Source organism: Miniopterus natalensis, chromosome X (assembly GCF_054644295.1).
Source record: "Miniopterus natalensis isolate mMinNat1 chromosome X, mMinNat1.hap1, whole genome shotgun sequence".
In the NCBI taxonomy this organism is placed as follows: Eukaryota; Metazoa; Chordata; class Mammalia; order Chiroptera; family Miniopteridae; genus Miniopterus; species Miniopterus natalensis.
The window spans coordinates 58,691,869-58,715,758 of NC_142103.1; the positions used below are offsets into that span (position 1 = coordinate 58,691,869).

General features: G+C 36.7%; 1 protein-coding gene across 4 annotated transcripts in view; it reads right to left on the reverse strand.

Annotated features, from left to right (window-relative positions):
- EDA (ectodysplasin A) overlaps window positions 1-23,890 on the reverse strand; it is a 383,358-nt gene that overhangs the window by 13,326 nt on the left and 346,142 nt on the right. The window lies entirely within an intron of this gene.

Consider the following 23,890-nt stretch of genomic DNA (forward strand, 5'->3'; position numbering starts at 1 on the left):
CAAGGCTTTCTCATATTGTTAGGTGACAACCACTACCCAGACATACACAGTGTAGGTGTCTCCCAGACATGTTTTCCCTCTTGGGGACTCAGTTCTCTTCATTTTGTATTTGATGTTCTTTTCTTTCTTTTTAAAATTAAAAAATTTTTTTTTAGATACGGGTATTTAAAATCTGTTCCAAACTGCCACAAGGACACTATTGGACAACATTAAACCATGGAACTTACAAAAAGAACACCAAGTGTTTGTATATTGTTTTATAGTTTATAAAACATATTTCCATCTATCATCTCATTTTATCTTTGCAACAAGCCTGGAGTGATCCTTACCTCTAAGAGCAGGCTCTATCAGAGGTTGTATCTAAACAGACTGGATCAGAAGTCTGTAAAGTCTTAACCTGGAGGGCCGCCAAGTGTGGTCATCAGAGCTTGCACAGATCCCTTGGAAACCATTGTCTGTATAGACTTCCCTGGCAAAGTAATTTCATGTGCAAGGTGTGTTTTAGGTTGAGTTTAGTAACCTGCTATGCTTAAGGTCATAAATCTCCATTCTTTTATCTTCACTTTTCTCCTTTTCTCATTTCCCAGTCCTTTGTATTCTTTTTCTGCTGCCTCTCCTCTACGTTTTTAACAGCATTGAGAATTCTTTTTTTTAAAAAAAATTATTGTTGAAAATATTACAGATGTCCCCTTTTTCTCCCATTATCCCCTTCCACACTGTCGCAGGCCTTCACCACACTATTGTCTGTGTCCATGGGTTGTGCATATATGCATATAAATTCTTTGGTTAATCTCTCCCCATTCACCCACCCACCCCCACCTTCCCTCTGAGATTCAAGAATTCTTGAGAATGTATGTGGAAGTTCTGGAGAGGAAGCACAGCTACATAGATACTACTGACCAAGAGGCAGCAACCAAAACTGAGAAAGGCCACCTCCTTGAACAAGAAAGCTATTTGGGAAGGATTTACACAGAAAGGCCCAGCCTCATCAGCCAGCTACCAGCCAGCTAGTCAGCCACCTCATTCCTGAGAAAGCACTGGGATGACAGCCATTGCAGCCACATTGCCCTCAGAGACAAGTTGTGTCAAGTTGCTGGCCATTTCAGCTGGTCAAAGGGTTAGTTAGCACTGTTACACCAGATTTCAAAGCAGGCTTTGAGGAAATCAGACCATCACCAAGAACCCAGTCCTTAACCAGGCATGCCCATGGAAGGTAGCCCAGTAAATATGAAACACAACTCAATCCTCAAAAAACTTACAGTTGGATAGGAATATACTAAAGAGAAGACTTAAGGATAATAGAAAAAAAATACTTCCTGGAGGGAGTTTGACCAAAATCTACAAGTGAAAAGAGGGAAAAGGAAGTTAAAAATATTTTAACATCTACTATTTTTATGCCAGAAATAGCTACTCATTACACACACATGAATGCATACATATAGATACAAAAAAAGGGGAGCAAGAAGGGAAAATAGTTTATTAGACTATCCACAAAAACTCACTATTAATATTTTTATGCACATCTTGAAACTTTCTATGCATATAAATATGTATTTTTACACAATGGGATCAAATAAAATGATATTGATAACTTTTTTCTGTCAATAACTATATTTCTACCTTATTATTTTTAATATGGATACATCACCATTATATAGGTAACTATATATTTCTAGTTCTTTTATGGTTTCATTTTTTATACTTAAATCTTTAATTAATGTGGTATAAATTTTGGTGTACAGTATAAGGTAAGGTGTTAACTAAAATTTCTATTGTTATTTTACAAAATGACCATGACATGAAGGGTGCTAAGATCAATGAGGGCTCAAAGCCAGTCCTTTCTTCCACTTCATCTTGTGTCACTGAAGTGTTCTCAGACAGCTTCTACTCAGCAGACATTTGGCATTTCCCTTGGGAAAAACAAGGATTAAAGAATATGGACAAGACCATCATTAGACTGCATGTCATTTCCTACAAGTGCTAGTGAGCACATCAGCTTGGCAGCACAGGAGTTCCTTTTTGTTCTAATACAGCTCATCATGGCCAGTAAATAATTCTTATGAGTTTCAACATGAATCTCTAATCCCTGGTTCTACAACTGCCATACCCATTTCTTTTGCTTGAGGCCATTGTTTTCTAGTTTCTAAAGAGAAAGCACCAGGGAGCTAGGACTATACAACACTAGATATGAGCATCTTGAACCAGAGCAGAAGTAGTAGCCTCTGCTGAATTCTATAACCTTTTAGATATATTCACTTATTTTCTCCATATGATTCAGACCTTTCTCATACCTACTCCGAGTACTACCACTGTCACATGTCTGTTTCTATGGTAACAGGCCACCTTTCTCTATGATTCCAATTCCCTCTGTTTATAATCATAATGCTTTGTATAAGCAAAACCCACAAATGCATCACGGTGGGAAAGACAGCTGTGCAGTCCCTGAGACTGCTTTGATAGAAGTAAAATTGAGTTCTGACAGGTTTTGATCAATGTGGTCAGGCAGTTTGCTACCTGACATTAAGAAAAGGGGGTCTACCAAATAGCCACAGCAATCTTGAAAAAGAAGAACAAAGTTGGAGGGATGACAATACCAGATATCAAACTATACTACAAAGCCAATGTAATCAAAACAGCCTGGTACTGGCGCAAGAACAGACATAGATCAGGGGAACAGAACAGAGAACCCAGAAATCGACCCAAGCCATTATGCTCAATTAATATCTGATAAAGGAGGCAAGAGCATACATGGGAGTAAAGACAGTCTCTTCAATAAATGATGGTGGGAAAATTGAACCGGTAAATGCAAAAACCTGAAACTAGACTACCAACTTATACTATACACAAGATTAAACTCAAAATGGATAAAAGACTTAAATGTAAGTCATGAAATGATCAAAACCCTAGAAGAAAATGTAGGCAGCAAAATATGAGAAATCTCATGGAGCAGAATTTTCACTGATACATCACCCAGGGCAAGAGGAACAAAGGAAAATATAAACAAATGGGACTATATCAAAATAAAAAAACTTCTGCACAGCCCAGCCGGTGTGGCTCAGCAGTTGAGTGTTGAGCTATGATCCAGGAGATTGAGGTTCAATTCCCAGTCATGGCACATGCCTAGGTTGTGGGCTTGATCCCCAGCAGGGGGTGTGCAGGAGGTGGTTGATCAATGATTCTCATCATTGATATTTTTGTCTCTCTCTCCCTTCCTGTCTCTAAAATAGATAAAAACATATTTTTTAAAATAAAATCTTCTGCACAGAGAAAGGAACCCTCATCAAAATGAGAAGGGAAACCACTGTATGGGAGAATATATATATCAATGATACATCAGATAAGGGGTTAATTTCCAAAATATATAAAGAACTCATACAACTCACAGAATTCAATTAAAAAATGGGCAGAGCACCTGAATAGACACTTCTCCAAAGAGGACATACAAATGGCCAAGAGACATATAAAAAATGCTCAACATCACTAATCATCAGAGAGATGCAAATAAAATGACAATGAGGTACCACCTCACACCTACCAGATATCATCAATAAATCAACAAACAACAAGTGCTGGTGAGGATGTGCAGAAAAAGGAACCCTAGTACACTGTTGGTGGGAATGCAGATTGGTACAAGCACTATGGAAAATACTGTGGAGTTTCCTCAAAGAAAAATGGAACTGCCATTTGACCCAGTGATACTACTTCTAAGAATATATCCTAAGCCAGAAACACCAATCAGAAAGAGTATATGCAACTCTTTGTTCATAGCAGTACAGTTTACAATAGCTAAGATCTGGAAACTGCCCAAGTGCCCATCGTAGATGAACAGGTAAAAAAACGATGGTACATTTATACAATGGAATACAATGCAGCTGTAAAAAAGAATCTCAGAGGAGGGAAGATAGCGGCACTCTGACAAGAAGCAGAGCACCCTTGCTCCCAGCCATGGATTGGATTTACCACTAAAATACTGCATAACCAGCTTGGAAAAAACAAGGGAAATATACCTGGGTGGATATGTTTTGCATAAGGAGCACTGAAGAAACATCATGGAGTCTGGTAAGAGAGGGGGGCATAAAAAGAGAAAGCCCCCCTGAGCCAGTGCTGGGCTGTGAATCCCAAGGGTTAGAGGTTGCAAAGCTCCCTCCCCTTGGGAGTGTGGACTGGCATCCAAAAGCTGGGATCTCAAACCTGGAGCGTAGGAGAAGGGAAGGAGAGCGGGCAGAGGGAGCCAGGGGAACAGTGTGCCTGTGAGGAGGTGACTGCACCTTCCCAGTGAAACAACATGTCTAATGGCAGCAGCCAGGACAGGAGTCTTTTACCCTGGGTGCTGACCACAGGAAAGGCTGTCCTGCAGTGTGTGGCTTCCAAATAGAAAGAGGCCAGAGGGCTGCACTGAGCAGCCACCTACAGGGACCCTCTGCTTTCCTGTAAGGCATTGTGTAGAACCACAGAAAGCATTTTAACTGTGTGGTGTGGAGGAGGGGAAGAGAGCCCTCCTACTGCCACAGAGGGGCCTGAGCCACCAGCAGGGCGGATCCGGACTCCAGCCGCTGGAGTTGCCAGTGGAGTGGATTGGGACGGCAACTGCCAGAGCTGCAGGTGGGTTGAATTGGAGATTTTTGACCTTCTCTGAGGGGAGTCAGGGTAGTATGCAAGGAGCTGCCCCAGCTTTACTGAGATCAGCTGTGCAGCAGACCTGTATGAGATTGACTTTGTGACCCCTCCTGCTTGGTTCTGAGGCACGGGGACACTGGGACCTCATAGGGCACGTTCTCTGCCTGTTTGTTGCTTTGTGCATTTTTGAGTTTTTGATGCTGAACGGGCTTCCACCTCCCTGACTTGCATTGGGGAGACAGACCAGCAAAAGCTGGGATTTGTGCCTACATTGTGGAGAGTTTGAAATGAGCTCCCAGTACATCAGCCAACCAGATCTGGAAAAGGAGAGGGAGAGCACCCCTACCTCTCCCACAGGCTAGGAGCACTACTGCCAACAGGAAAGAGGCTGGTTCATCTCAGTGAAGCCCCAGATATACCAACAGGGCAAAGTTCTGAGGGGGAAGGGAGAACAGCTTACAGGGTGACAATATAAGAATAAGATTCTCAGGGACTATAGTTTGGGAACTGGAGAAAAGCTTAAAACATTTTCTGGGGGCTGGGCAGGTAACATGCTCAACAGAATATTTTTTTAATCAAACCCACTGAGCCCAGGCCGCTGAAACTTCTGATAAAGAAAAGGCAACAGACTGAACTCAATCTGAACCTGCAGCAGGCCATTGTATGGGGAACTAAAATTGGAGGAGAGGGTAGAGACTGAGGAGTTGGCTTTAAAGCAGAGACTAACTTCTCCACAGTGAGTGCCTGATAGTGAAAACCTCTAAGTAAAGAGCAATAGCCCAAGCTACACTAGCTGTCGTGCACGCTAAAGACTCTTCAGGAGACTCTGGAGTGAGACTAGGCAACCACAAGGGGTAGGCAAAATAGCTGACAAGTGGAGGTGGTCCACAGAGAGTCTCAGGCCAGCCAACTACCTAAGGACCCCAGAGCCAAACCTAGACAGCTCCTGACATTGGCTGATGCACAAATACCTCCCAGGAAACCCGAAATCAGCATACCAAACAGTGAGCCCCAGACAACATAAGCTGCCCAGACAAAACTCACCTGACTGACTATTTTTTTTAGAAAAAAGAAAAGAAAACAAATTTTCTTTTTCAATATTTTGTTTTTAAATATTTTTTTAAAATTTATTTTGCTTTGCTTGTTTTTGTTTTTGTTTTTTTTTTTTTTGCTTTGTTTTGCTACTTGTTGTATTTTCAAGATTTTCTTGATACTTTCTGCTTTATTGCTGGGGTATTATTATTATATCCAATAAGTTTACTGCTTTTCTTTATTGTTTCCCACATATCTCTTATTGGACTCCTTCTGTGTCCTTGCTTTACCTCTCTCTCTTCTTGTTCCATTGGCATAACACTTTTTTCTTTTCTTTTTCTCCCTTTTTATCCTCTGTCTTCTTGTCTTTGTTTGTCTCTTTTTATTTTTTCTTTATCAATTATTTTCCTATCCCTAATCTCTACACTTAATTTTTTGCTTGCCCTTCTTTCCTTTCAGAAACTTTTCTCTGCCCCTTTTATCTCCCAGAAGCTTCTCTATTCTTTACTTTTTATCTTATTATTATTATTTTATTATTAACAATAATATTCTTCTCTCTCTCTCTCTCTCTCTCTCTCTCTCTTTCTCTCTCTCTTTGTTTTAGCATTTGTGTTCTTACTTCACTCTCCCAATTCTATTCTCTTTGGATGTTTTCATTGTGATTGTCCAGATATTTTGTAAGTTACTATTTGTTTCTTGGCAGTTTGGTTGTGTTTTGTTTTGCCCTGTTGGCACCCATACAACAGCTCACATGATGTGGTTGTGACTGAGCCTCACAATTAGCCAACCTGAGAGGAGAGTCCTCCCATGAATAGGTCAACAACAATCTAGACCCAACCACAGCTGGAGAGCCCAGAGAACCCACAAAAGGGACATCCACAAAAGGGACATGCCTAGAACAAATAGCTTAGAAGTATAAGGAAAACACACCTCTGGGCCCCACTGGACATACACTACAAAATCCCACCTCACAAGACTGGGAGAGAGAAAATATATTTAATATACAATACAAACACTAAGAGTGACTAAAATGGGGAGACAAAGAAACAACCCTCGAACTAAAGAAAAGGAAAAGTCACCAGAAAAAAACCTTGATGAGATGGAGTTAAGTAAGTTATCAGAAACAGAGTTCAGACTAATGGTTAAGAACATGCTCAAGGAAACTATTGAGAACCACAAGACCCTTAATGGGAAAGTCTAGGAACTTAGTGAAAACACAAAAAAAGAGCTAAATATGATAAATAAGAACCAGGAAGAAATGAAGATTATTATCAAGAATACGCTGGAAGGGCCTGGTCGGGCGTGGCTCAGCAGTTGAACATTGACCTAGGATCCAGGAGATTGCGGTTTGATTCCCAGTCAGGGCACATGCCCAGGTTGCAGGCTTAATCCTCAGTCAGTGGCATGCAGCAGGCAGCCAATCAGTGATGACTCTCTCATTGATGTTTCAACTCTCTCTCTCTCCCACTCACTTCCTCTCTCTGAAATCAATAAAGATACATTAAAAAAAATACACTGGAAGGAATGAAAAACAGGCACAATGAAGCACAGAGGATAGAATTAGTGAATTAGAAGATAAGGTAAAAAGACACCCTCAATCAGAGCAGCAAAAAGAAAAAACACTTAAAAAGCATGAGGGCAGTCTAAGGGAGCTTTGGGACAACTTGAGTGAAACGACACTCTCATCATAGAGGTCACAGATGGGGAGGAAAGTGAGCAAGGGACAGAGAACTTGGTGGGGAAAATAATGACAGAAAAATTCTCTATGCTGGTGAAGGAGAAAGAGGGTTCAGGAAGCACAGAGGGTTCCAAACAAGAGGGACCCAAAGAGACCCACTTCAAGACACATCATAATTAAAATGGCAAATGTCAAGGACAAAGAGAAAATATTAAGGGCTGCGAGAGACAAGCAGTTACCTACAAGGGAACCCGCATAAGGCTAATAGCAGATTTCTCAATAGAAACAGTTCAGGCCAGAAAGGTATGAAATGAAGTTCTTAAAGTAATGAAAGCAAGAACTTGCAACCAATACTGCTTCATCAATCAAAGTATCATTTAAAATTGAAGGTGAAATAAAGAACATTCCAGAAAAAAAGGCTGAAGGAGTTCTGTACCACCAAAGCAGCACTGCAAGAAATGGTAAAAGGGCTGTTTTAAGAAGAAGAAGGAATAGTGAGAGAAAGGTACATCAGCATAAAGGGAAAAAATGGCATTAAATAAGAATATAATAGTAACCTAAAATATAAACTAAATAAATGCTACAATCAAAAGACATAGGGTAGCTGAATGGATAAGAAAACAAGATGCATATATACGCTGTCTACAGGGGACTCACTTGAGAGCAAAAGTTTCACACAGGCTAAAAGTGAAGGGATGGAAAAAAAGATTCCATGCAAAATGAAAAAAAGCTGGAGTCTCAATATGTATTTCTGACAAAACAGACTTCAAAATAAAGACCATAACAAGAGACAAAGAAGGTCACTACATAACACTAAAGCAATCAATAGAAAAGGAGGAAATAACCCTTATAAATATATATGCACTCAATATAGGAGCACCTAAACATACAAAAAATTTCTTGGTGAACTTGAAGGGGGAGAATGACATTAACACAATCATAGTGGGTGACTGTAACACCCTACTGTCATCATTGGATAGATCATTAAGACAAAAAATCAATAGAGAAACACAGACCTTAAATGACACAGTAGATCTAATTGATTTAATTGACATTTACAGAACATTTCATCCCAAAGCAGCAGAATACACATTCTTCTCAAGTGAACATGGAATATTCTCAAAGATAGACCACATGTTAGGGCACAAAGCAAGTCTGTACAAATTCACGACTGAAATCATATCAAGTATCTTCTCCGATCACAATGCCATGAAACTAGAAATCGACCACTATAAAAAAACTAAAAAATATCCAAACACATGGAGGCTAAATAGCATGTTATTAAACAATGAATGGGTTACCAATGAGATCAAAGAAGAAATAAAAAACTTCCAGGAAAAAAATGGAAATGAACACACAACAACCCAAAACCTATGGGACACAATGAAAGCAATCTTGAGATGAAAGTGCATAGCAGTACAGGGATACCTCAAGAAACAAGAAAAGCTCTACTAAACCATCTAACACAGCAGCTAAAAGATTAGAAAGTAAACTGCAAGAAAAGCCCTGAGGAAGTAGAAGGGAAGAAATGATGAAGATAAGAGCAAAAATATATGACATAGAGACAATACAAAAGATCAATGAAACCAAGAGCTGGTTCTTTGAAAGGATAAACAAGATTGATGAACCTTTAGCCAGACTCATCAAGAAAGAAAGAGAAAGGACCCAAATAAACAAACTCAGAGATGAAAAAGGTGAAATAACAAGTGACCCAACAGAAATACAAAGGACTGTAAGAAAATACTGTGAACAACTATATGCCACCAAGTGGGACAACCTGTATGAAATGGATGAATTCCTAGAGAAACACAATCTTTCAAAACTCAATCATAAAGAGTCAGAAAGTCTAAATAGGCCAATAACTGCTGATGAAGTTGAAGCAGTAATCAAAGGACTCCAAGGCCACAAAAGCCCTGGATGGCTTCACAGGGGAGCTTTACCAAACATTCAAAGAAAAATTAACACCTATCCTCCTCAAACTGTTTCAAAAAATCCAAGAGGAAGGAACACTTCCAAACACTTTTTACAAGGCCATCAGCCTAATTCCAAAACCAGATAAAGACACTACAAAGAAAGAGAATTACAGACCAATATCCCTGATGAGCATAGATGCTAAAATCCTCAACAAAATATTAGGAAATTGGATCCAGCAATATATTAAAATGATCATAAACCATGAGCAAATGAGATTTATTCCAGGGATGCAAGGCTGGTACAATATTCGCAAAACAATAAACGTGATCCATCACATAAACAAATTGAAAGACAAAAATCACATGATCATATCAATAGATGCAGAAAAAGCATGTGATAAAATCCAACACCCGTTTTTGATAAAAACTCTCAGCAAAGTGGGAATAGAGGGATCATACCTCACCATAATAAAGGCCACGTATGACAAACCTACAGCCAACATCATACTCAATGGGCAAAAACTAAAACCATTTCCCCTAAGAACAGGAATAAGACAGGGGTGTCCACTTTCACTATTCTTATTCAACATAGTACTGGAAGTCCATGCCACAGCGATCAGAAGAAGATGAAAACATAAAAGGCATCCAAATGGGAAAGGAGGAAACAAAACTGTCATTGTTTGCAGATGACATGATATTGTACATAGAGAATCCTAAAGACTCCACCAAAAAACTACTAGATTTAATAAATGAATTCAGCAAGGTAGCAGGATACAAAATTAACACCCAGAAATTGATGGCATTTTTATACACAAATAATGAACTCTCAGAAACAGAAACTAAAAAAAAAAAATCCCATTTAACATTGCAACTGAAAAAATAAGATACCTTGGAATAAACTTAACCAAAGATGTAAAGGACCTTTACTCAGAAAACTACAGGACACTGAAAAAATAAATAGCGGAAGACATAAACAAATGGAAATATATACCATGTTCATGGTTTGAAAGAATTAACATCATTAAAATGTCCATATTACCCAAAGCAATCTATAAATTCAATGCAATTCCTATTAAAATAACAACAGCATATTTCACAGATCTAAAACAAACACTTTGAGAATTTATATGGAACCAAAAAACACCTCAAATAGCCACGGCAATCCTGAGAAAGAAGAACAAAGTTGGAGGGATCACAATACCAAATATCAAGTTATACTACAAAACTACTGTAATCAAAACAGCCTGGTACTGTCACAAGAACAGACATATTGATCAGTGTAACAGAACAGAGAACCCAGAATTTGACCCAAGCCTTTATGCTCAATTAATATTTGATAAATGAGGCAAGAACATACAGTGGAGTAAAAACAGTCTTTTCAATAAATGATGTTGGAAAAATTGGACAGATACATGCAAAAAAAAAAGAAACTAGACCACCAACTTACACCATACACAAAAGTAAATTCAAAATGGATAAAAGACTTAAATGTAAAATATGAAACCATAAAAATTCTAGAGGAAAACATAGGCAGTAAAATCTCATACATCTCTCATAGTAATATGTTTGCTAATACATCTTCTAGGGCAAGAGAAATTAAGGAGAAAATAAACAAATGGGACTACATCAAAATAAAAAGCTTCCGCACAGCAAAAGAAACCATCAACAAAACGAAAAGGGAGCCCACTGTATAGGAGAACATATGTGCGAGTGACACATCTGATAAAGGGTTAATATCCAAAATATATAAGGAACTTATACAACTTAACAAAAAGATGACAAACAATCCAATTAAAAAATGGACAAAGCACCTAAATAGACACTTCTCCAAAGAGGACATACAGATGGTCAAGAGACACGTGAGAAAATGCTCAACGTCACTAATCATCAGAGAGATGCAAATTAAAACCACAATGAGGTATCACTTCACACCTGTAAGAATGGCTACCATCAAGTCAACAAACTACAAGTGCTGGTGAGGGTTTGGAGAAAAGGGCACCCTAGTACACTGCTGGTAGGAATGCAAACTGGTGCAGCCACTATAGAAAGCAGTATGGAGTTTCCTCAAAAGATTACAAATTGACCTGCCATTTGATCCAGTGATCCCACTTCTAGGAATATATCCTAAGGAACCCCAAATACCAATCACAAAGAACTTATGCACCCCAATGTTCATAGCAGCTCAATTTACAATAGCTAAGATTTGAAAACAGCCCAAGTGCCCATCAGTAGATGTGTGGATAAAAAAGCTGTGGCACATTTACACCATGTAATACTACGCAGCTGTAAAGGAGAAGGATCTTGTACCCTTTGGGACAGTATGGATAGACCTGGAGAATATTATGCTAAGCGAAATAAGCCAGGCAGAGAAAGACAAACATCACATGATCTCACTTATATGTGGAATCTGGAGAACTTAATAAACTGATGAACCAAATAGATTCTGTGACATGGAAGCATGGATCAGACTGATGAATCTGAGATGGAATGTGGGGTTGGGTGGGTGTGGAGAGATATGCATAATCCAAGGACACAGACAGACAATAGTGTAGAAAGGGACTGGGGTGTGTATGTGGGGGGGGGGTGGAAGGGGTCAATGGGGAGAAACGGGGACATCTGTAATATTTCAAACAATAAAAAAAGAAGAATTGCTTACCCTTTGCAACAGCATGAATGGACCTAGAGAGTATTATGCTAAGCGAAATAAACCAGTCAGAAGAAGACAAGTATCACATGATCTCACTTATATGTGGAATTTAATGAACAAAGTAATGTGATGAACAAAAAAGATCCAGAGACACTGAAGTATGCAACAGAATGATGTATTTCAGAGGGAAAGTAGTGATGGGGGGCTATGTCTGTCCATAGCCCATGGACAGACAACATTGCTGGGAAGATCTGGGGAGGGGGTGGGAGTGGGGTGTCGGGGGTCAGTGGTGAGGAGAAAGTGGACAACTGTAATATTTTGAACAAAAAAAATAAAAAAAAAATAAAGATAATCAGCAAAATATGTAACCAATTATGGAGACAAATATAAATCTATATGTGTAGGAATACATCCTAAATGTACCAAAACAGTGCAAAAATAAATAAATAAATAAATAAATAATGGGGTTTTTGGACCTGGCCGGGTAGCTCCATTGGTTCGAGCATCCTCCCAATACACTAAGGTTGTGGGTTCAATCTTCAGTCAGGGCACATACAAGAAGCAACCAATGAATGCATAAATAAATGGAACAACAAATTAATTTCTCTCTCATCAATAAATAAAAATAAAAAAAGAAAGAGAAGGGGGTCCTGTAACAGCATCGGGGCCATGGAGGCCCACGACAGTCTTAGCCAGATTCTGGTCCTGACTCAACAGCAAACTGACCATAGGGCAAGTAATTCTTTTCTTCTGAGTCTTCGTCTTCTAAATTAGGGAACACTTTATATAGTTTGTCTCTATTTAAGGCCTAGGGTTCTGATGAAAATAAATGAGATAATACTTAAAGCTAACATTTATTGAATACATATGAGCAATGCACTTTGCTAGTTACTTTACATATCTCATTTAGGTCTTATAACAATCCAGCACAGTAGGTATTGTTATGCTTATTTTACCAATGAAGAGATGGATGAAATAAATTTTACTAGTTTACAGAGCCCATAGGGTTTTTTAAATTTTATTTTAAATATATCTATATTGATTTCAGGAGCCCATAGATATTTTAAGGTAAGTTGAAATCTCAGAAAGATTCATATTATTCCAGATGTGTTTTGAAAACTTAAAAATAAATGTATATATTTCGAGTTTCTGGTTTGACATGTGAAGAACTTAGAAGTTGTCACTCCTATACTCACAAGAAAAAAGCTGAACAAATTTAAAATCAACTGTTCTTAAATTAAACAGAGAATTAACGTCAGAAGGCAAATTGCTGTTCTGAAAATGGAGAGACAGAGAATCATAGCCTACCAGGCATAGAAGCCTGCAGCTACAGCCAGTATCAGTAAAAACACTTTAAAACTGTAATGAAAAGATTGTTAGAGGCTCAGTATGGACTAGCTTAAGAGCTAAGAACTCCAATGGGGTTCAGTCTAATAGGAGTCCCCACACTTTCATAAGGTTTACCTTTAAGAGCCCTACCAGGTTCTCACTCTGAAGACTGGAGAAAAATTCCCTTATGCTTCTGGCAAGAGGAGAGGAAAAGTAGTCATTTTGAAACACACAGACCTCTCTACTCTCCTTAACAAGGCCTTCCATCAAGGAAAAATATTTCGCCTGGCCAGGCATGGCTCAGCAGTTGAGCATTGACCTAGGACCCAGGAGATTGCGGTAGGATTCCCAGTCAGGGCACATGCCCCAGTTGTGGGCTCAATCCCCAACAGGGGGGGCATGCAGGAGGCAGCTGATCAATGACTCTCTCATCATTGATGTTTCTCTTTCTCCCTCTCCCTCTCCCTCTCCCTTCCTCTCTCTGAAATCAATAAAGACATTTTTTTTTTTTTTTTTTAAAAAAGGAAAACTATTTCATCAGAGCCTGACTGGGGTTTTACTAGAGCCTAACTGACCTGGGGGACAAGAAATACCCAACTCAGGCACAGTAAAAGTTTGAGACTTAATCAGAGGCCTACAGAACACTTCCCATCTACTCACACTTTACCACCATACCAACAGGGCTCTTGTGTAATAATAACAGGGGACTAGAGCAAAAAAAACTGCAAGTCTCAGACCCTACTTAGGAGTAGGGTCACTCAAAGACAATAAGAGGAGATTAAAATAAGAACAATAGAAGACATTTTAGCCTCTGACACCACATCTACAGCAAACAGTAAACACAGTCAAACTCCTAATCAGGTAAACATAAAACTTCTGGGCCTACCTATCTCAGTTACTTTTACCCCGTATATCATATCTGACTTTCAGCCCAAAATTATAAGTCACACTAAAAGGCAAAAAGATACAGTCTGAAGAGGCAAACCAAGCATTAGAACCAGACTCAGATATGACAGATAATTTTGGAATCATCAGTCCTGGAATTTAAAACTAACTCTGATTAACATGCTAAGGGCACTAAGGGAAAAATTAGACAATATGCAAGAACAGATGGTTAATGTAAGCAGAGAGATAAAAAACCTTAAGAAAGAATCAAAATGAAGTGCTAACTTATATAAATATAGTTAAGTGATCTTTGACAAGGAGCAAAGAATAAAATGGGACAGAGACTGTCTTTTCAACAAATAGTGCTGGAACAATTGGACATTCACATACAAAAAATGAGTCTAGACAAAGACCTTACACCATTCACAAAATTAACTCAAAATGGATCATAGACCTAAAAGTAAAATGCAAAGTATAAAACTCCTGGAAGATAACATTAAAAAAACATAGATAACCTTGGGTGTGGTGAAGACTTTTTAGATATAACACCAAAGGCATGATCTATGAAAGAAATAATTTATGAGCTAGATTTCATTAAAATAAAAAACTTCTGCTCTGCAAAAGACAGTGTCAAGAGAATGAGAAGATAAGCCATAGAGTGGGAGAAAACATTTGCAAAAGGTACATCTAATAAAGGATTGCTATCCAAAACATGCACAATACTCTTAAATTTCCACAAGAAGACAACACAATTTAAAAATGGGTCAATGATCTAAACAGACATCTTACCAAAGAAGATATACAGGTGACAAGCAATCATAAAAAGATGCTCCATATCATATGTCATTAGGGAAATACAAATTAAAGCAACAATGATGTACCACTACACACCTATTAGAATGGTCAAAAATATGGATCAGTCACAACACCAAATGCTGGTGAGAATGTAGAGCAGCAAAAGCTCATTCATTGTTGGTTGGAATGCAGTCACTGTGGAAAACAGTACTTATGGAAACATACTCTTACCACACAATTCAGCAGTAATGCTCTTTGGTGTTTACCCAAAGGTGAAAACTTATGTCCACACAAAAAAGGACACATGGGTGTTTATATCAGCTTTTTTTCATGGTTGTCAAGACTTAGAAGTAATCAAGATATCCTTCAGTAGGTAAATGGATAAAGTGTGGAACATTCAGACAAGAGCATATTTTTCAGAAATGAGGTATCAAACCATGAAAAAAACATGAAGGAACTTTAAATGTATATTACTAAGTGAAAGAAACCAATCTGAAAAGGCTACACACTATATGATTCCAACTATGACATTCTAGAAAAGGCATAATTATAGAGACAGTAAAAGGATCAGTGGTTGCTAGGGATTGGGGGTGAGGGATGAATAGGTAGAGCAGAGGATTTTTAGGTAAGTGTAACTATTCTCTGTAACACTATAATGATAGATACATGTCATTATACATTTCCCCAAACCCATAGAACATGCAACACTAAGAGTGGTATTGTAATGTAAACTATGAAATCTGGGTGATTATGATGCAGCAGTGTAGGTTCATCAATTGTAAGAAATATACCACTCTAGTAAGGGATGTTGATAATGGGGGAAGACTGCATGTGTGGGGCAGGGTATATAAGGGAAATTTTTTTACTCCCAATTTTGCTGTGAATATAAAGCCGTTCCAAAAACAAAGATGTAAATAAAAAGCAAATGCTAAAAATAAAAACAAACACTGAAACCAGGAGCTGGTTCTTTAAAAAGATAAACAAAATGGACAAACCTTTAGCTAGCCTCACCAAAAAAAGAGAGAGGACTCAAAATCAGAAATGAAAGAGATATTACAACTGATAACACAGAAATACAAAGGATCATAAGAGACTACTATGGACAGTTATTCACCAAAAAATTGGACAACCTAGAGGAAATGGATTAATTCCTAGAAAAATACAAGTTACTTTGACTGAGTCATGATGATATAGAAAATCTGAACAGACTAGTTACTAGTAAGGAGATTGAATCAGTAATCAAAAACCTCTCAACAAACAAAAGTGCAGGACAGATGGCTTTACTAGCGAATTCTACACAATATTCAAATAAGAATTAATACCAATTCTTCTCAAACTCTTTCAAAAAGTAGAAGAAGAGGGACCCCTGACTGGTGTGGCTCAGTTGGTTGGAGCGTCATCCTGTACATGGAAAGGTTACGAGTTTGATCCCTGGTTGGGGTGCATACAGGAAGGCAATCAATGTTTTTCTCTCACATTATTCTCTCTCTCTTTCTCTCTCTCTCTTTCTCTCTCTCTTTCTCCCGTCCCCTCTCTAAAATTAATAAGCATGTTCTTGGGTGAGGATTAAAAAACAAAAAAATAGAAGAGGAAGGAACTCTTCTGAACTCATTTTACAAGGACAGCATTACCCTGATACCAAAACCAGACAAGAATCAACCCCCCCTCCCCCCACACCACACACACACACTTAAACAATTACAGGCCAATATTCCTGATGAACATAGAGGCAAAAGTCCTCAAAAAATATTAGCAAACCGGATCCAGCAATACATTAAAAGGATCATACACCATGATCAAGTGGGATTTATTCCAGGGATGTAAGGATGGTTCAACATCTGAAAATCAGTTAATGTGATACACCACATTAACAAAAAAAGGACAGAATTCATATGATAATTTCAATAGATACAGAAAAAGCATTTGACAAAATTCAACATCAATTTATGATAAAAACTCTCAACAAAGTGGATATAGAGGGAACATATTTCACCATACCAACAGCCAGATATGGCAAGCCAGGAGCTAAAATCATACTCAAAGGTGAAAAGCTGATAGCTTTTCCTCTAAGAGTAGGAACAAGACAAGGATGCCCACTCTCACTGCTTTTATCAACATAGTAATGGAAGTCCTAGCCATAGCATTTAGGCAAGAAAAGAAATAAAAGGCATCCAAATTGGAAACGAAGAAGTAAAACTACCACTATCTGAAGATGATATGATACTATATACAGAAAACCCTGAAGACTTCGTCAAAAAACTGTTAGAACTAATAAATGAATTCAGTGAAGTTGCAGGATACAAAATAAATATACAAAAATATGTTGCATTCCTATATATGAATAATGAATTATTAGAAAGACAAATTAAGAAAACAATCCCATGCATAATTACCTCAAAAAGAATAAAATATCTAGGAATAAATTTAACCAAAGAGGTAAAAGAACTGTATTTTGAAAACTACAAGACATTAATGAAAGAAATTGAAGAATACACAAATGGAAGACACAAATATTCCATACTCAGAAATTTGAAGAATTAATATTGTTAAAATGTCCATCATACACAAAGCAATCTACAGATTCAATGCAGTCCCTATCAAAATTCCAATGGCATTTCCCACATATACAGAAATCCTAAAATTTGTACAGAACCATAAAAGACTCTGAATAGACAAACAGAATAAAGCTGGAGGCATCACACTCCCTGAGTTTAAACTATACTACAAAGCTATAATAATTAAAACAGGAAGGTAATGTCATAAAAACAGATCAACGGAACAAGATAGGGAACCCAGAAATAAACCCATGTACATATGGTCAATTAATTTACAACAAAGGAATCAAGAATATACAATGGGGAAATGTCAGTCTCTTCAATAAATGGTGGTGGGAAAGTTGGAGAGCCACATGCAAAAGAATGAAACTGGACCACTATCTAATACCATATATAAAAATTCACTCAAAATAGATTAAAGACTTGAATGTCAGACCTGAAACCATAAAACCCTTAGAAGAAAACATAAGCAATAAACTCCTTGACATATGTCTTGGTGATGATTTAAAAAAAAATCTGGCACCAAAAGCAAAAGCAACAGAAGCAAAAATAAACAAGTGGGACTACATTGAACTAAAAAGCTTCTGCACAACAAAGGAAACTATCAAGAAAATAAAATGGCAACCTACTGAATGGGAGAAAAATTGCAAATCATATATCTGATAAGAATTCAATATCAAAATATATAAAGAACTCATATAACTAATAGCATAAAAACAAACAATCCAATTAAAAATGGGCAGAAGATCTGAATAGACATTTTTCCAAAGAAAACATACACATGGCCAACAGGTACATGAAAAAGTGTGCTCCAAATCATTAATCATCAGAGAAATGCAAAAAAATCATGAGATATCACCTCACATTTATTAGAATGGTTATTATAAAAAAGACAAGAAATAACAAGTATTGCCAAGGATGTGGAGAAAAGGGGACCCTTGTGCACTGTTAGGGGGCATGTAAATTGGTGTAGCCACTATGGAAAACAGTAACAAGGTTCCTCAAAAATTAAAAAAAACTACCATATGATCCAGCAATTCCATTTTTGGGTATTTATCCAAATGAAAAAATGAACTCAAAAAGGCATATGTACCCTCATGTTCACTGCAGCATTATTCACAATAGCCAACACATGGAAACAATCTAAATGTCCATCAATGGATGAGTGGATAAAAAATTGTGGTACATATATACAATGGAATATTATTCAGCCCTAAAATGAATGAAAAATTGCCACTTGTGACATGAGTGGACCACAAGGGTATTATGTTAAGTGAAATAAGTCAGACTGAGAAAATCAAATACCACATGATCTCTCTTCTATGTGGAATCAAAACAACAACAATGACGATGACAACAACAACTAACCAAACAAATTCCTCAACAAAAAACCTCACCAAAACCTACAACAATTTCATAGATATAGAGGATAGACTGATGGAGGCCAGAGGTAGGAGGTGGAGGATGAGAGAAATGGGTAGACTGTTGTTTTTAGTTTAAATAAACTGAAATTTAAAAATAAATTTAGCTGTAAAAAACACTATAAAAGAATGCCTTTGATGCTAATGAATCAGTGAGCTTAAAGATATGTCAATAGAAACTTCCTAAATAAAATGCAAAGATTAAAAAAAGAATGGAAAAGATGGAACAAACTATTAAAAGATTGTGGTACAGGCCCTGGCCGGGTAGCTCCGTTGGTTAGAGCGTCATTCCGATACACCAAGGTTGCTGGCTCGGTCTCTGGTCAAGGTATATGCAAGAAGCAACTAACGAATGCATAAATAAGTGGAACAACAAATTGATCTCTCTCTCCCCCCCCCCTCCTTCTCTCTCTCTCTCTCTCAGCATGTCATCAGGTGAGAGATAAAGAGGGGCACTACATAATGATCAAATCTTCAATTCTCCAAGAACGCATAACAATACTTAATGTGTATTTGCCTAACAATGGAGTGTCAAAATGTGAGGCAAAAAATGAAGAATCTACTGTTACAGTTAGAGACTTCAACATCCCTTGATCAGTAATGGAAATATCCACGAGGCAGAAAATCAGTAAGGATGTAGTTGAGCTGAATAGCACCATCAATCAACTGGATCTAATTGACATTTACAGAATACTTCATCCAACAATACCAGGATATACAGTCTTCTCAAGTTCACATGGAACATTCACTAAGATAAACATTCTGTCATAAAACACATCTTAACAAATTTAAAAGCATAGATATTATAAAACTGTACACACATCACAATGGAATTAAACTAGAAATCATTAACAGAAAGCTAAAATATCATAGGAGAAAAAACTAAATTATTTTGGAAAATATCTAATCTAAGCTTCCACTTTAGGAAATGAGAAAAGAAGAGCAAATTAAATCCAAAGTAAGCAGTAGAAAAGAGGTAATAAAAATCAGAGCAAAAATAAATGAAATTAAAAACAGGAAAACAATAGAAAAAGAAAATCAATGAAACAAAAACTGGTTCTTTGAAAAGATCAATAAAATTGACAATTCCCTACCCAGGCTAACCAAGAAAGGGAGAGTGAAGACACAAATTATTAATATTAGAAATGAAAAAAAGGGCCATTGCTATTGATCCCATGGACACTAAAAGGATAATAAAATATATTAAGAACAACTTTATGCCCAGAAATTTGATAATGTAGATGAAATTAGCTAATTCCTTGAAAGACACACCTATCAAAACTCACACAGGGAGAAATACATTATCTGAGTAGATAATATATAACTGATAATCTCTCTCTATATTAAAAAATTGAATATATAATTTGAATAGACCTATATATATATAAAAGAAATTGAAACAATAGTTAACCTTCTAAAGCAGAAAGCACCAGGCCCAGACAGTTTCACTGGTGAAATTTACCAAACACTTAAGGAAGAAATTATACCAATTCTCTACAAGCTTCAAAAAAAGAAGCAGATAGAATTCTTATTTCCAAAACCAAAGACATTACAAGAAAGGAAAACTCAGACCAACATCTCTCTTGAAAATAAATTAAAAAATCCTCTACAAAATACTGTATAAAGTAAAATCCAACAATGTATTAAAAGAACTATATACCATGGCTGAGTGAGATTTATTTCTGGTACATAAGGCTGATTCAACATTCAAAAATCAATTGACTTATTAATCTATCACATATCAACAGGCTAAAGAAGAAAAATCATATGATCTTATCAACAGATGCAGAAAAATCATTTGACAAAATCCAACATCCATTCACAACAAGAACTCTCATCAAATTATCAATAGAGGGGAACTTAATCAATTTGATAAAAAAAGAGGTCTACCAAAAAATCTAGAGCTAATATCATACGTAATGGTAAGAAAAGAGATTCTTTCCCTCTAAGACTAAGAGCAAGGCAAGGATGGTACTTCTTACCACTCCTATTCAACACCACACTGGAACCCCTAGCTAATGCAATAAGGCAAGAAAAGGAAATAAAAGGTATGCAGACTAGGAGGGAATAAATAAAACTATCTTCATAATTTTCTATGTAACAAATTTCAGAGAATTCACAAAAAGTTGAAACTAATAAAGAAATATAATAAGGCTGAGGGATACAAGCCTAATATGCAAAAGTCAATTGCTTTCCTATATAACAGCAATGAACAACTGGAATATGAAACAAAAACCCAACTATTTACATTAGCACCGAAAAAGGGAGTAACATTTAAGTATAAATCAAACAAAATATGTACAAGATCAATATGAGGCAAACAACAAAACTCTGATGTAAGAAATCAAAGTCTAAATAAATGGAAAGATATTCCATGTTCATGGGTAGGAAGACTCAATATTGTTAAAATTTCTTCTCAACTTGATCTATAGATTCAATGCAATCCCAGTCAAAATCCCAGCACTTTACTTTGTGGATATAAAAAAACTGATTCTAAAATTTATATGTACAGGAAATAGACATAATATCCATCAAAATATTGAAAAACAAGAACAAAGTTGGAGGACTCACACTACCTGATTCAAGACTTAGCATAAAGCTATAGTAATCAAGACAGTGTGGTATTGGTGGACTATAGAAATTTAGATTAATGGACCAAAGTAGAGAGCCCGGAAATATACTGTAACAAATATAACGAACTGGATCTTTGACAAAGAAGCAAAGGCAATCCAATGGAGAAAAAAATAGTTTTTACAACAAATGGTGCTGTTACAACTGGACATCCACATGCAAAAACATAGTCAAGGAAGAGATTAACCAAAGAACTTATATGCATATATGCATAACCCATGGACACAGACAATAGTGCAGTGAAGGCCTGGGGCAGGAACAGGGCAAAGGGGGTCAATGGGGTGGGGAGGGGACCTCTGTAAAATTTTCAACATTAAAAGTAAATTAAAAAAAAAAGAATCCAGACACTGACCTTACACTTTTCACTAAAATGGTCTCAAAATGGTTCACATACCTAAATGTAAAACACAAAATTCTAAAACTCCTATATAACATAACATAGGAGAAAATCTAGTTGACCCTGGGTTTGGCAATAGGTTTGCAGGTGGAACTCCAAAAGCATAATTCATGAAAGAAAAAAAATTGATAAATGAATCAAAAGACAAGCCATAGACTGGGAGAAAATATTTTAAAAACACATATCTGATAAAAGACCTGTATCCAAAATATATAAAGAACTCTTAAAACTCAACAATCAGAAAACAAACAATCCAATTAAGACATGGCAAAAGATCTGAAAAATGCCTCACCAAAGAAAGATATATAGATTGCAAATAAGCATATGATGTTCAACATAATATGTCATTAGGGAAATGCAAATTAAGACAATTAGATAGCACTTCACACCTATTAGAATGTCTAAAATCCAAAATACTGACGACACTGTATGCTGGCAAGGATGTAGAGCAACAGGGATTCTCATTCATTGCTGGTGAGAATGCAAAATGATACACACTTTGTAAGATAGTTTGGCAGTTTCTTCAAAAGCTAACAAACCAGAAATTACACTTCTAGGTATTTACTCAAATGTGTTGGAAACTTATGTTCACACAAAAACCTGAATATAATTTTTTTATAGTAGCTTTATTAGTAATTGCCAAAATTGGAAACAACCAAGATGTTATTCAATAAGTGAATGGACAAACTGTGGTCCATCCATAAAATGGAATATTATTCAGCAATAAAAAGAAGTGACCTATCAAGGCATGAGAAGACCCAGAGGAACCTTTACTGAATATTGCTAAGTGAAAGAAGCAAGTCTGAAAAAGCTAAATGCTGCGTGATTTCAATCATATGACATTCTGGGAAAGTTAAAACTATGGAGACAGTTAAAAAACCGGTGGTTGCTAAGGGTGGAGGGAGACAGTATATGGGAACTCTGTTTTTGCTCAATTGTCCTGTAAACCTAAAACTGCTCTAAAATATAGTCTATTAATTATGAAAATACATTTATAAAACACCCACTAGCTTAAGAGTAATACTGAACTGCTTATAGTTCAACATGGAGCTCTAAGCACTGGCTCTATATCCACCACACTCTCCTTCCACATACCTTCTGCCTCTGTACCTTTCTTCATGCCATTCCCTCTACCTGCAGTGCCCTTCTCCAATCCGTCTGTCTTTCAATGCCTAGTTGCCTTTAAGACAGCTCAGGCAACAATTCCTGTGTGTTCTCATAATAATAAATTGTTGCACTTATCAAACTGTAATTTTCTGATTATGTGATTGTTCTATTTACTAGAGGGCAAGGGCTATGCCTTATTCTCTATATCTCCAGCACCTAAAAGCATTTCTTTTAAAGTATGTGCTCAATACAATGCTTGTTGAATGAATAAATGAATAACGGAAGGAAATGGTAATCTTGGGATGTGAACAAAGATTCTTCTGACTCCAAATTTATTGTACCTTCTACTAAATCAGTCATACTAAGAATACCAATAATAGCAGCATCATACATAAATTGCCCATTTGAAAAATGAGCATGATTCTACCAATTTTAGTTGTTTTGTAGCCTAAATAAGTGAAAGTGATGTGCTTATAGTAGGTACTCGATAAATGTTTATTTAATTTCATTTCCTCTTTGCTTATACAGGTAGTAGGCTCTATGTTTTCATGACTTTCTCCCTTTATATAGAGAACTACACCAGAGAACTGAACATGGCCAATATTCTTTAATACCCAAGTGAAGCAATATGAGGGAAGTAAGGACAATGACTGGCAGATGAGGAGTTATAGGATTGGAAATTTTTATTTAAAAATGGAACCTTCAACATAGTCTGTAACTTCAAATCTTTTATTTTTATATATATATATAAATCTTTATTTATATATATATATAAATAAATCTTTATTTATATATATATAAATATATAAGATATATATATTTAAGATATATATATCTTTATTGATTTCAGAGAGAGGAAGGGAGAGGGAGAGAGATAGAAACA